We start from the raw sequence: 15,519 nt of genomic DNA, 5'->3' as shown, positions 1-15,519 counted from the left end.
CCCTGTTTGCCACTACACCAGGGCACGGGATGAGCTGGGGTGAAGCGCCAGGATTGGCGCATCTAGTGGATGCGCCACTTCTGGGGCGCCTGAGGCCTGCTATTTTTAGGCTGTGAAGGGCCAATAACCTTCCCACCCTGAGAATATCAGACCACAGCTGTCCGCTTTACCTTGGCTGGTGATCCAATTTGGGGGGGGGCTCTACTTTTTTTTTGTAATTATTATTATTTATAAAATAATTATAAAAAAGAGCCTGGGGTGACCTCCACATTGGATCACCAACCACGGTTAAGCTGCCAGCTGTGGTTTTCAGGCTACAGCCATCTGCTTTACACTAGCTGGCTATCAAAAATGGAGGGACCCCACGTCATTTTTTTTTTTTAACTATTTTTTTTAAATAAAAAAAAAATAATCGGCTCCCCTGTATTTTGATTGCCAGCCAAGGTAACACCAGGCAGATGGGGGTGGCAACCCGTAGCTATCTGCTTTATCTGCGCTATGAATCTAAAATACCGCGGAGCACTACATAATTTTTTTTAATGATTTATTTTTACAGTACTGTGAAGTCAGGCAATCAAAATACAAGGAAGCTCATTTTTTTTTTAATTATTTAAATAAATAATTATAAAAAAATTATATATGGGCTCCCGCTGCATTTTTTGTATTGCTAGCTAAGGGTAAACCAAGCAGCTACTGGCTGCTAACCCCCACTGCTTGGTGTTGCCTTCACTGGCAATGGAAAATTCAGAGAAGCATTTTTTATTTTTTTTTGCCAAAAAAACTAAAAAAAAAAAATGACGTGGGCTTCGCCATATTTTTGTATGATAGCCAGGTACAGCAGGCAGGTATGGCTGCCCCCAACCCCCAGCTGCCTATTTGTACCCAGCTGGGAGCTAAAAATATAGGAAGGCCCTTTTTTTAATCATTTCATGAATTTCATGAAATAATTAAAAAAAAAACGACGTAGGCTTCGCCCCATTTTTGTGTCCAGCCAGGTACAACTAGGCAGCTGGGGATTGGAATCCGCAGCACAGGTTAGCCCGAGCTTTCTGGGCCCCTCTGCTGCGAATTGTAGTCCGCAGCCGCCCCAGAAAATGACGCTTTCATAGAAGGGCCATCATCTGGCGCTGTATCCAACTCTTCCAGCAGCCCTGAAGCCGGGTGGCTTGCTGGGTAATAATGAGTTAATACTAGCTTTGTTTTACTAGCTAGTATTAAGCCAGAGATTCCTAATCTCAGGCAAGTTTGACCCGACCATTAAGAATCTCCAATAAAGGGTTAAAATAAAAGACACCCCACAGAGAAAAAAATCTTTAATAGAAATAAATACACAGACACACTTAAGAGACTCCATGTTTATTACTCCCTGTCAGCCCGCCACGATCCTGGTCTTCTGTCTTCTTTCTCCTCCAACCCATGCAGCTCTGCTACATCAGACAGCACTGCATGGGAGGAAGAACGCTGCTGCCCCATGCAGTCTAATCACTCAGTGAGTGAGCAGAGGCTACGGGCTGTAAGCGGTGATGTCACCGCTGACCGGTGGGTTACCATAGCAATGGTGCTCCGATCACATGATTTCCGGTGTCGCTATTCATCGGCTGTGGCAGCCAGTCCTTGCATGTGGGCTAACTCTGTAAAGAGCGCCGACATGCATGAATGGGGAAGCCGACCATGTGCCAGAGCATCTCGCTGGTAAAAGGACATGCTCAAACGAACACCGCTTACCGGAGAAATGCACTGACAGGACGTAGCATGATGTCTAGCCATGTGACCAGTCTGTAGCCAATGAGATAATAGACACGTGACTGGTCGCATGCTACTTTGACGTCACGATAGGTCCTATCATCAGTGCTGGATACCGGGAGGACGCAGCAATTATCGGAAGGAAAAGCGGCAGAGAGCAGTACGCGTCGTGGGGACCTGTAAGTGTTATGGCAATGTTTATTAACTGTATGTGTACATGTATAATGTAGTGATGGAGTGGTCTCAGATCAAGGACCTATGCACCCTTCTGCACAGTTTCGACATGGCGACGAATATGTTTAGCGCTGACAATGCCATTATCAGCATGACAATTCCAGTCATTTGCATGCTGGAGCATACTCTAAACAGTATTCGGAGTCAGGTGGTGGGACAAGAGGAAGGGGAGGAAGTACAGGAGGATTCATATGTGGAAGGGATACCAAGATCTACAAGGTCCAGACGTTCAGCATCACCAAGGAGGTAGGCATGGGACGGTGGGGGAGAGGGATTAACAAGGGTGCATAGTAGCAGACAAACTGTTGAGGAAGGTGCAGGAGCCCAGGAAGAAATTGGAGGACGAACTGTCAATGGGCATGGAAGACTCAGCAGATGATGGAGACCTTGGTCAAATTTCGGTTGTTCGAGGTTGGGGGGAGATGTCAGAGGAAGGAAGTACGGTTATCACCTCGCTGCCACTAACACAGCAAGGACTTGGTCCGCATGGATGCGTAAGACACATGAGTGCCTTCTTGCTGCACTACCTACAACATGACCCTCGGATTGTCCGAATTAGAAGTAATGCTGACTACTGGGTTGCCACACTCTTAGATCCCCGGTACAAGTCAAAATTTGCCAAAATAATTCTAGCCATAGAAAGGGACGCACGTATGCAGGAGTATTAGCAGAAGCTGTTATGCAATCTTAGCTCGGCTTTTCCACCAAACACCAGTGGTGCACAAAGTGAATCTCCCAGTTGTAACTTGCCAAGCATGGGACTGTGGAGTCATCATCAGTCAAACTGTACCAGCAACACCATATCTGGTGGTAACAGTAATTTTAGGGAATCGTTTCATAATTTTTTTTAGACCATCCTTTCAAGGCCTCAAGAGACAAGAAGTCTGACACATAGTCAACGGTTGGAGAGGATGAGATAGGAGTATCTCCAAATGAACATCGATGCCATGACTGTGCAACTGGAGCCTTGCTCATTTTGGGCTTCCAATCTTGAAAAATAGCCTGAGCTCCCCACTTACGCCTTGGAGATCTTGTCGTGTCCAACTGCCAGCGTTGTCTCGGAACGTGTCTTCAGTGCTGCTGGGTATGTGCTGACAGATAAGCGCACGCGTCTGTCCAGTGACAATGTGGACAGACTAACATTCATCAAGATGAACAAGTCATGGATCAGCAAGGACTTTGCTATCCCTGTGTCATCCTGGGGAGAGTAAAGGCTGGCGTATTTTTTAATGTGCTTGATGCAAATCAACATGTCAAGTTTGCAACTGGGGCACAAGTGAGGCTTATGAAGTGGCGTGTGTGGCTCAATTTTTGGAAAAAAGGGAGACTCTGCTTGGAGTCCCCCTGCTGTGTTTTACATGATTTTAGAATGGCATGACATGCCTATATCTGTGTCTCCTCCTCTTTTTACTCGTCCATCTCTTTTGTTTTCGCATGAGTATATGTCCTTGTCACTTTTCCATGTGTTTGTGGTGTCTTGTGAGTTGTTTGTCACCTTTTGGACACTTTAGAAGGTGTTTTCTATGTGTTTGTATGTGTTTGTGTTTGCCTGCCATTGTTTTCAATGGGGTTCGAATGGGTTTGTCGAGCGTTCGTCAAACTTGCCCACCGTTTGACGAACCGAACTCGAACGCTAGGGGGTGGCTCATCTCTAATAATGACATCAACACCCTATATAAGGTGTACTTAGTTATTAGGCAACTTCCTTTCCTTTAGCAAAATGGGTCAGAAGAGAAATTTGACAGGCTCTGAAAAGTCCAAAATTGTGTGATGTCTTGCAGTGGAATGCAACAGTCTTAAAATTGCCAAACTTTTGAAGCGTGATCACCGAACAATCAAGCGTTTTATGGCAAATAGCCAACAGGGTCGCAAGAAGCGTGTTGGGCAAAAAAGGCGCAAAATAACTGCCCATGAATTGTGGAAAATCAAGCGTGAAGCTGCCAAGATGCCATTTGCCACCACTTTGGCCATATTTCAGAGTTGCAACGTTACTGAAGTATCAAAAAGCACAAGGTGTGCCATACTCAGAGACATGGCCAAGTTAAGGAAGGCTGAAAAACGATCACCTTTGAACAAGAAACATAAGATAAAACGTCAAGACTGGGCCAAGAAATATCTTAAGACTGATTTTTCAAAAGTTGTATGGACTGATGAAATGAGAGTGACTCTTGAATGGCCAGATGGATGGACCAGAGGCTGGATCAGTAAAGGGCAGAGAGCTCCACTCCAACTCAGACGCCAGCAAGGTAGAGGTGGGTTACTGGTATGGGCTGGTATAATCAAAGATAAACTTGTGGGACCTTTTCAGGTTGAGGATGGAGTGAAGGTTAACTCCCAGACCTACTGCCAGTTTCTGGAAGACAACTTCTTCAAGCAGTGATACAGGAAGAAGTCAGTATCGTTCAAGAAAAACATGATTTTCATGCAGGACAATGCTCCATCACATGCATCCAACTACTCCACAGCGTGGCTGGCCAGTAAAGGTCTAAAAGATGAAAAAATAATGACATGGCCCCCTTGTTCACCTGATCTGAACCCCATAGAGAACCTGTGGTCCCTCATAAAATGGGAAATCTAGAGGGAGGGAAAACAGTACACCTCTCGGAAAAGTGTCTGGGAGGCTGTGGTGGCTGCTGCACGCAATGTTGATTGTAAATACATCAAGCAACTGCCAGTCTATGGATGGTAGGCTGTTGAGTCTAATCATGAAGAAAGGTGGCTATATTGGTCACTAATTTTTTAGGGTTTTGTTTTTGCATGACAGAAATGTTAATTTCTAAATTTTGTACAGTTATATTGGTTTACCTGGTGAAAATAAACAAGTGAGATGGGAATATATTTGTTTTTTATTAAGTTGCCTAATAATTCTGCACAGTAATAGTTACCTGCACAAACAGATATCCTCCTAAGATAGCCAAATCTAAAAAAACCCCACAAAACCCACTCCAACTTCCAAAAATATTAAGCCTTGATATTTATGAGTCTTTTGGGTTGATTGAGAACATAGTTGTTGATCAATAATAAAAAAATCACCTAAAATACAACTTGCCTAATAATTCTGTACAAGGTGTTACTGTAGGTTTGTACATCATTAAACTACCCTTACTATATATCATTATCCTCCAGGCACTGCAAAAATATCATTTTTTAATATACTTCATTACCTTATTTTGCTTCCTTGCCTTGCATTATTTTGCACCACACTGTTTAAAGGTCTACTTCATGCTCCTTTAGGAGCTCCTTTTAACTGTTGCTAATCAAGTTCCGTACACTATAGTCTAACATTCTATGGACAGGACTTTTCCTTTCTGAGGTTCTGTACTCCCAACCTCATACTCAGAAAGGGGAAGCCCGGTACTTACAGTACACTGCTTGAATATAGTATATACCGTAGATCAAACTGAGCAGCAGTTCAAAGAAGCTTCTAACATAGATTAGAGTTAATTTAAAAAATTTACAGGGTCCTGGTTATGCCTCAAAGTATGTAGTTTGCGGCCGCTTGACCAGATCAATGCAAAAATCCTCTTAAAACTTTGTAGGGCTTACTAATAGGAATGGCGCAGATAGTACAAGGTTCACAGTGCTCTGGTCAAACAATATTCTGTCACGAGATGTCTATGGTATATATTTCTATGCATAATGGTTTTGATTAGGGATGGGTGGACTCGGACTGTCTAAGTCCGGATCCGTGCGGTTTTAAACTTACCCGAGTGCCGGACCTGGGCCCGGAATTCTGGGTGTTTGATCGAGATCCGTCAACTCGTTGAATAAAAAATGAATAAAGGAAAATTAAAGTAAACAAGATTGAAACAAGCACTTCATACTTACCGAGGCTCCGTCGCGGCTGTACACTGCTCTTGCAACCGCTCATTCACTTCAAGGGCCGCTAATTACCTTAATTGCATATGCACTGCTTTCCATGCTTTCCCCACCCACTGGCCGTTCTAGCTTCTGTGATTGGTTGCAGACAGACACACACCCAGCCTGTGTGACAGCGTCTGCCTGCAACAAATCACAGCGCTGTCTGTGCGTCTATATCAGACTGCAAAAATAAATAAATAAAAATATTTGGTGTAGGGTCCCTCCATATTATGATACCCAGCACACATAAAGCCCATGACTATAGGCTGCAACCCCCAGCCATGTGCTTATCTTGGCTGTGTATCAAAATAAGAGGAATCAAATGCAATTTTTTTTAAATTATTTAAAGCCAGAGTGCTTCAGGTGACCAGAGGTCATATCGTGGGAACCCGGGTATGACCTCAGGTGAACTGCGGCCATGTTTTTGGTCTCTCCAGACTCGGATGTAACAGAGCCAGGACCATCATGGGATGTTCATGTGGATTATGGCAGAACTTCAAGGGTCTTTTGGGGGTTAATAAAGAGGGGAAAGAGAGTGCTGTATTTTATTTCAAATAAGGGATTTTTTTCGAAGTTTGTTTTTATTTCTGTTGACTTATAGGATTAGTGATGGGAGGTCTCATAGACCTCTGCCCATCACTAATTGTGGGCTTTGATGACAGCTGTGTGCTGTAACTAACCCCTATTACCCCGATTTCCACCGCACCAGGACAATCTGGAAGAGCCGAGAAAAGCGCTAGGATTGTCACATCTAAAGGATGAGACAATTTAAAGGGTGGCTGCTGGCTGCTAGTCTTAGCCTGTGGAAGTCCCAATAAGCATGGGTCTCCCCAGCCTGAGAATATCAGCCCACAGCTGTTGGCCTTTATCATGGCTGGGTATCAAAATTGGGGGGGACCACACACTTTTTTTTTTCATTTATTTAAATTATTTTTTTCAAAAAGCAGCATGTGGTTTCTGCTATTTTCATACACAGCAAGAAAGGCGCACGGCTGGGGGCTGCAGCCTGTAACCATAGGCTTTATCTGTGTTAGCATCATAATATGGGGGGACCCTTCGGCAAGTTTTTTAATTAGTTATTTAGTTTTATACCATGATAGACGCACACAACGTCTGTGACTGGAAGCGTCAGACACATTTTCACTTAAGGGTACTTTACACGCTGCGACATCGCTACCGATATATCGTCATGGTCACGTCGTTAGTGACGCACATCTGGCGCCGGTAGCGACATCGCAGCATGTGACACCAATGAGCGACGATCAACGATCACAAAATCGTTCAAAAACGGTGATCGTTGACATGTCGTTCATTTGCTTAATATCGCTGCTGCCACAGGTACAATATTGTTCATCGTTCGTGCGGCACCACACATTGCTATGTATGACATCGCAGGAGCGACGAACATCTCCTTACCTGCGTCCACCGGCATTACGGAAGGAAGGGGGTGGGCGGGATGTTACGTCCCACTCATCTCCGCCCCTGCGCTTCTATTGGACGGCCGCTTAGTGACGCCGCAGTGACGTCGCTATGACGCCGATCGCATCTCTCACTTGAGGGAGGGATTGTTCGGCAGTCACAGCGACGTCGCTGACCAGGTATGTGCATGTGATGCTGCCGTAGCGATAATGTTCGCTATGGCAGCGAGCACCAAATGTCGCACGAACGACGGGGCGGGTGCTATTGTGGTGCCCTGGACTAGCCAGGTCATCACAGGTACTACAACACACACCCCCACCCCAAGACAGGCACATCAGCCACACACAAAATCCTTGTTGCCTCCCTCCAGGGGCTGATGTCCACACCAGGTGGGGTGGAGCCAGGTGGTTGGCCCCACCCACTGAGGAGTTCACAGTCCTGGAGGCGGGAAAGGAGTCAGATGAGTCAGAGAGAGTGTATAGTGCAAGAGAGGATTGAAGTGGAAGGAGAGGGGTAAACTGACGGTGTCCGGGTGTGTGGCCCGGGCACCAAGAGCAAGGTTGGCAGATGGTGGTGGCCATCTGCAGGAGAGGCAAATCAACGTGGAACCGTACGACCAGGGACGGGTGGTGGCCCGCCGGTACCGAACCGGGGAGCGAAGTGAAGCCAGCACACACAGGCAGGGCCTACGGACCCCGACCAGGCTTGGAGTCGCCATTAGAAGTCAAATCCATCAGTGACCAGAACCCCAGGGGTTTCCTAACAGCCAAGACCCGATTGAAGGCAACCGTCCGACCAGCAAAAGGAAATACAGCTGCCGCCACAGCTAGAGTTCCAAGGGCCAGAGCCTGCGGGCAAAAGGGCTCCTCCGGCACATATACACGATGGGGAGCTGGTTACTGGTGGGAATCCATCGGGACCGAATATACACAAAGGTGCAGGGAAAGGCAGCCACCACCAACTGTCCGGGAGAAGGTACAGCAGCCGGCTGCGGGACCCGTCCATCCAGCCGTTTGGTTTACCGAGGACTTTGTACCTTTCTTGCTGAGTGAGTACAACCGTGCCATCCGGCACCGCGCTGCGCAGTCCAGGCGACCCTGCAGCTCGCCAACCCTGCCTCCCCGTCACCTCACCGGGCCCCGTGACCACCAACCCCTACCCATGGAGGGGGAAATCCCAGCTGCTCCCCACCATCGCTCCCGAGATCCCCGTCACCAGCAGCGGTGGTGCCCAACCTCACCACAACCCGTGGGTGGCGTCACAGACCAAATCCCCAAACCAAACTACCCCCCTTTCACTCACAGGCGAGGAGCACCGCTCGAGTCCCCGGACCCGGCCCACCACTCGAGCCACCGAGCAGCCATCGCAGCAGCGCCGGACCCAAGCGTTCACGAGCGCAGCGGCGTCCCTCCCGGCCCGCGACAACTTGGCGTCACGAACAGGATTGAACCAATCTACTTACCAGTAAAAGTGCGCCTTGTGATCTCCGCCGGCGGTGTCTGGCCGAAAATTTTGAAGCGCCGCCATCTTGGCACGAAAATCTCCCACTCGAGCGTCTTCTCGAGCAGTGGAGGCGCGAAAGACAAAGCCCCGCCCCTGAAGAGGAGGTGCCGAGAAAAGACCAAGGGGGGACGAATGGCGTCTGGCCGCATGTAAGCCGAGGCCATAAAAGCGACGCCAGGACTCTGCCGCCATTTGGTTCCTAGAAGATACCGCTGCCAGCATGCACCGTCCGTCCGGTAGCCCCGCAGCCCCCGCCCAGCACCGCAGCGTGGGTGGAGGTCCGGACCGTCCAACTGAGCAGCCGTCTGCAGGTGCAAGTGCAGCTCCTCCTGGAGGGGTGGGAGGCCGACATGGCGGATGTGGTGGCGGCCATACGGAGACGCGAGGTGGAGGAAGACTTGGAGGAGCGGGTAAGCGACCCACGCCCCTGTGTCCCTAGAGGATCGGTCGTTGCGGCTGAGGGGCCCGGTCTGCACCCGTTCACCCTGCTGCCTCTTCCGCTACCCATGTTGGCTGCTGCCGCCCCGCCACTAGGCCTGCTACCCCTACAACCGGTAGCGGAACCCTGCCTGTCCACCCGAGCGGACCAGCCCGCAGACGAAGTCCGCAGACGACCCGCACCGCTTCCGTGGAAGCTCCCGAGGGCAGCATCAGTCTGCGAAGACATACCGGTGGCGTCAGAAGTGACCGCACCCAGTACCGTTCCGGTTCCGGTGATCCGTCCCGTTCAGGAGGAGGCGGAGGCTCAGCAGGTGAGGACCCCTGTACCCCTACCCCATGCCTCGGCTGAGGCTGCGCCGGGTCACCACTGCGAGGCAGCACCCCAGGCCATGACACCGCGAGACCTTCCACAGAGGACGCCAGTAGTGGGCAGTGTGGAGGAAGTCCTGCGGGGCCCTACCCGCGCGCAGGTGCAGGCAAATGCCCCTTACTGGGACAGGGAGCCGAGCCAGCTGGGCCGGGAAATTGCGGAGAGGGAGAAGCGGAAGGCTGAGCTGATAGCCCGCTCGATTCAGGAAAAGGAGAACCTCCGCAGAGCCACCTTCCAGGTATGGGGCCCAATATACGAGGGTCAGGTGCGAAGATTCGACCCCCGTCGGGGGTATGGATTTATTTTTGAGCCGGGCCCGCAAGCCGAAGTATTTGTGGCTAGTCGGGATGTCAACGCCCACCTACCAGAGGGCCACCCAGGCCGCAACTTGTTCCCAGGCGATTTAGTAACATACACGCGGCACTGTGGAGAGAGGGGCTGGTTTGCCCTTGATGCCAAGCTGAGAGGAGGCCAGGAGGCCCAAGAGCTGGCCCAGCCCCCTCCTCCGGCCTGCGGTGTGGACTTGAAGTAAAGCAGTGGCCCCTTCGTTGCACCGTTGTCCCCGTTAGGACCACCAGTACCGTTACTTGATAAGTAAATGAATGATAAGCCTAATCAAACCGAGAGAATGACCTGATTGACACCATGAGTGACCCGGCCATTGTCGGCAAGTTGTCCCCGTAGGGACCCTTTGCTACCGTTGGCATGAGGAACTCTTCATGGATATGCCTGAGAACTTGCAGGGCACCCACGAACTGGTGGGCTTGTAGATAGTTTTGTGGGATGGAAACCGTTGCCGCCTCTGGAGAGGCAGATTGTAGGAAGGGCCCGCAGTAGAGCAGGCTGGGGCCCGGCCACCACCTGGACCGGTGGCCATCCCCCGGGGGTCAGGGGTCCCCCATGGACGTGGGGTCCCCTGAAGTGACAGTCGGGTGTGAGGCACCATACCCGTTCCCGCTCAGGCAGCCTGGATCTGGACTGGGGTCAAGGGGTGCTGCCCACTTCTTAAGGGCAGCATCAGGGCTAGGTTGCTTGGGTGGGAGAGCGAAAGCCGTCCGTCCGTGTTAATAAAAATGTGTATTTATGTGGTTTTGCAACGTTTAAGTGACCTGCCTCCCATAAGGGAAGATTTAAAATGCATAAACTGTTGATGTTCTTATATTTTTGCAGTTAAAAAAAAAATAAAACCGGTGATGGATGGGCAGTCCGCGGACGGTCTGCATTTAAGCAAGGGGGAATGTGGCGCTCTGGACTAGCCAGGTCGTCACAGGTACTACAACACACACCCCCACCCCAAGACAGGCACATCAGCCACACACAAAATCCTTGTTGCCTCCCTCCAGGGGCTGATGTCCACACCAGGTGGGGTGGAGCCAGGTGGTTGGCCCCACCCACTGAGGAGTTCACAGTCCTGGAGGCGGGAAAGGAGTCAGATGAGTCAGAGAGAGTGTATAGTGCAAGAGAGGATTGAAGTGGAAGGAGAGGGGTAAACTGACGGTGTCCGGGTGTGTGGCCCGGGCACCAAGAGCAAGGTTGGCAGACGGTGGTGGCCATCTGCAGGAGAGGCAAATCAACGTGGAACCGTAGGACCAGGGACGGGCGGTGGCCCGCCGGTACCGAACCGGGGAGCGAAGTGAAGCCAGCACACACAGGCAGGGCCTACGGACCCCGACCAGGCTTGGAGTCGCCATTAGAAGTCAAATCTGTCAGTGACCGGAACCCCAGGGGTTTCCTAACAGCCAAGACCCGATTGAAGGCAACTGTCTGACCAGCAAAAGGAAATACAGCTACCACCACAGCTAGAGTTCCAAGGGCCAGAGCCTGTGGGCAAATGGGGTCCTCCGGCACATCTGCACGCTGGGGAGCGGGTTACCAGTGGGAATCCATCAGAACCAAATATACACAAAGGTGCAGGGAAAGGCAGCCACCACCAACCGTCCGGGAGAAGCTACAGCAGCTGGCTGCGGGACCTGTCCATCCAGCCGTTTGGTTTACCGAGGACTTTGTACCTTTCTTGCTGAGTGAGTACAACCGTGCCATCCGGCACCGCGCTGCGCAGTCCAGGCGACCCTGCAGCTCGCCGACCCTGCCTTCCCGTCACCTCACCAGGCCCCGGGACCACCAACCCCTACCCACGGAGGGGGAAAACAACATCCCAGCTGCTCCCCACCATCGCTCCCGGGATCCCCATCACCAGCAGCGGTGGTGCCCAACCTCACCACAACCCGTGGGTGGCATCACGGACCAAATCACCAAACCAAACTACCCCCCTTTCAATCACGGGCGAGGAGCGCCGCTCGAGTCCCCGGATCCGGCCCACCGCTCGAGCCACCGAGCAGCCATCGCAGCAGCGCCGGACCTGAGCGTTCACGAGCGCAGCGCAGCGGCGTCCCTCCCCGCCCGCGACACCATTGCGCTCGACATTGCTAGCAATCGTAAAGCACCCCTTAGTGTGAGGGCGCATCTGACTGCAACCAATCACAGGTGCCTTGGGGTGGGTAAAGCAGTGCATTTATGATAAGGTAAATTATCTGCCCAGAAGTGAATGTGCAGCCGTGGGAGCAGTGTACAGCCGTGCCAGTGCCTCAGTAAGTACAGCGCACCTGCTCCCATTCCCCTATCCCTTCTACCAACATTTTTAATTGCCAGATTCTGGTGCACAATAGACTTATATGGGGACCAGAATCAGGCCCTGAACTGGATTTTAAAAACCAAATAACACAGACTCGCCGGTCCAGGTTATCTGTGAATCTGCCCTTCACTAGTTGTGATGAATTGCAGTCTGTCAAAGGTCTTGCTAGCATACCATGATATTGTAGTAAATTTGTTCAATCTGAAAACATGAGAAATTGGAACCTGTAACTAAATTTGAGAATAGGTAAGGGTGGAAACATCTGTAAGCACTTCAGAGTTATGTCCACTTAGAATATCAAACAGGTTGCATTTTTGCAGCGTTTTTTCATGAGTTTTATGCAAATTAAAAGCTGCTTTTTTACAGAACCAGAAAAAGTTGAATTGGTGGTGGCACGGTGGCTCAGTGGTTAGCACTACAATCTTGCAGCGCTGGGGTTCTGGGCTCAAATCCCACCAAGGACAAACATCTACAAGGAGTTTGTATGTTCTCCCCATGTTTGCATGGGTTTCCTCTGGTTTCCTTCCAAAGACATACTGATAGGGAATTTACCTTGTGAGCCCCAATGGAGAGAGTGTTGCTAAGGTATGTAAAGAGCTGCGGAATATGTTAGCGTTATATAAAAAGTAAAAGTTAAGATTTCAGAAATCACAGTCACACATCTGCTTTTTCCCGACTTAAGTTGAAAACAGCTGCATTTTTTAATTAAGCAGGATGTCAACTTTTTTAGTGTTTTTGCAGCTTTTCTTTCATCATTGAAAGCACTAAAAAAGTGCAAAAATGCTGTAAATACCAACAGGTGCGTTTTGTTGCTTTTGGTGTGATTGAAACTATCTTTATTTAAACATCCACTGTAGACAAATGACATAAAATAACAGCCAAAAAACGCAGTAAAACCTCCTTTCTGGAAACAGCTTTTTTGCTACAGAAAAAATGCTGCCAATATGCAATGTGTGAACTACTGGCAGACACAGACAGAAAAGAGCCCTGTGCAAGAGCAATATATGGACTTTTTGCAGACTAAAGGCTGCTTTACACAATGTCGCTAGCTAAAGCACCCGCCCCCGTCGTTTGTGCATCACAGGCAAATCGCTGGCCGTGGCGAACAATATCGCTAGGACCCGTCACACATATTTACCTTCCCAACGACGTCGCTGTGGCCACCGAACAACCTCTTTTTTAAGGGGGCGGTTTGTTCGGCGTCACAGCGACATCACTCAGCGGGCCACCAATAGAAGCGAAGGGACGGAGAGCAACCGCATTTACGTCATTCCCACCTCGTTGCCGGAGGACGCAGAAATGCTGTTATTCGTCGTTCCTGGGGTGTCACATGTAGCAATGTGTGCTGCCTCAGGAACGACGAACAACCTGCGTCCTGAAAGAGCAACGACATTTGGAAAATGAACGACGTGTTAACGATCAACGATTTGGTGAGTATTTCTGATCGTTAGCGGTCGCTCGTAGGTGTCACATGCAACGACATCGCTAACGAGGCCGGAGGTGCGTCACGAATTCCGTGACCCCAGCGATATCTCATTAGCGATGTCGTTGCGTGTAAAGCGGCCTTAATAGCTTATCAGAATGCACAATTCCATTTGTTTTGGGGGCAGAAATTGCTCTCCCCCTACTTATTGGGTCACTATGAGGCTGCACATTTTGCATCAGTGATATGTCTGCCCCTGCTGTGAATATAGCCTTACCCTGACCCTTGTCATCATGCCTACATGCATATCCTCTTGCTTTGCAGAGGTCACAGGTGACAGGCAGAAGCATGCCCCCTGCTGTCTGCTTTGTTTCTTGCTTTATGAACGGCACTCAGTAGAGCGGTCCTTGTATGCAGTATGCATGGATCTTGGATAAAATCCATTACCTAAGTTTTGATAACATGTATAAATGCGTTATAGATAAAGAATAATGATGAAAAAGGCAAAATGCATCCTCCTCAGTAGTCTTTATCTTTATTTTTTCCTGGAAATCAGTGCTATAATGTGCATCATATGCATATAACAAGTGAGAAATGAATGATGGGTTGCAGGGGAATATGTTGTACACTCAGACACTGGTTTTTGCAGAACACGTATGTCTGAGTGTCTTTTATGTTCATAGCTCATAATATCCATATGTTTACAAGAAAGCAATCTACCTCTGTAGAGTCCATATTCTGGCGTGTTTCTATCCAGACTCTTTTACCTTTAAATTGAGAGAGCTTTGATATAATAGGAGTCATCAGAGAGGAACAGCTAGTTACCAAGGAGACTCCCTGATGAATCAGAGAGACGGACTGGTACCAGAGCTCCACATTCTGTATCTCCTAATTCAAAGGCGCTCACATTTTTCACACCGGATAAGACTGTTCCAGGCATCCATAGAGCATGGCTTTCTGCTGACAAATACCTCTCCAACCTTATTTGTGTCTGGAAGGCTTGTTTGTTTCTTTCGTGGGAAAGGGGCAGAAAGAAGAATTTTTGCTTCTCTATGAGGAAAGAAGAAAGAGATTGTAGCAATGAGAGATTTCCTTGGATCGAACTTGGCTGTGCAAGAACAAATACAATCCAAGGACACAATAGTCTAGCTGGAGCACACATAGGTGGAAAATGAGATTATTGATGTTTAACATAGATATGAACAATTTGATGCAGAGGCTCGGAAGGGTGTGAAATGCCTCCTTTTCTCTTTGCTGCAGTGTATGGGATTTTTGTTTAAGTCAAGGATCTCCTGAACACATCAGATTTCCCTATGGCTCTCTGGACTAGGTTTCCTCTCGGTAACCTAAGTCCTGCCTTTTTCAGGCACTTCTTTGTTTGCTAGGAGCTTTGGAGAAAGAAGTATTTTTTTTTGTTTGTTTGTTTTTTTATACTGTCATATATCTAGAATTTGGAGCCTGCTCCTTTAACTATGTTGTATCTGTGAATTGACAAGGTTGACAGTGCTGAGGACATTAATATTGTATATCGTCTGATGACGTTCACATTTTTCTGACAGGATACAAAAGTTACTTATTCAACACAAAACTACTATAAATCTTCTTCGGATGAGGGGAATTGTTCTTTCCATGGAGCAGATTTACAAGGAAGCCTACAAAACAGATTCTGAGATAAGTGACAAGAGAAACAAAGAAGCTTTCAAAGATGCGGAGATCAGGGCATTGTAAAATAAAGGTAGGCTGTACTTTTATTTTTACTACTTGTTTAATGGCTATTATTTCTATCTATTTGGTTGTTTGTGCGTATCATGTACTGTATACTCAGAATGTAAAATGATGGTTAAATATATAGAAATTTGGTATGAGGATATTATCATTTTTAACATTATTTTA

At 48.7% G+C, this 15,519-nt stretch overlaps 1 protein-coding gene across 2 annotated transcripts in view; it reads left to right on the top strand.

Moving 5' to 3' along the window:
• KCNMB2 (potassium calcium-activated channel subfamily M regulatory beta subunit 2) overlaps positions 1-15,519 on the top strand; it is a 1,063,037-nt gene that overhangs the window by 475,959 nt on the left and 571,559 nt on the right. Inside the window, exon 2 of one of the 2 annotated variants that reach the window (XM_075340610.1) lies at positions 15,186-15,361. The gene's annotated coding sequence lies outside the window, so the exon portion shown is untranslated. Of the gene's footprint in view, positions 1-14,467; positions 15,362-15,519 lie in introns of those variants that run through there. The other variant, XM_075340609.1, reaches the window with a different exon arrangement.

This window comes from Anomaloglossus baeobatrachus, chromosome 3, assembly GCF_048569485.1.
Source record: "Anomaloglossus baeobatrachus isolate aAnoBae1 chromosome 3, aAnoBae1.hap1, whole genome shotgun sequence".
Lineage (NCBI taxonomy): Eukaryota > Metazoa > Chordata > Amphibia > Anura > Aromobatidae > Anomaloglossus > Anomaloglossus baeobatrachus.
This window is presented reverse-complemented; position numbering and strand designations above follow the sequence as displayed.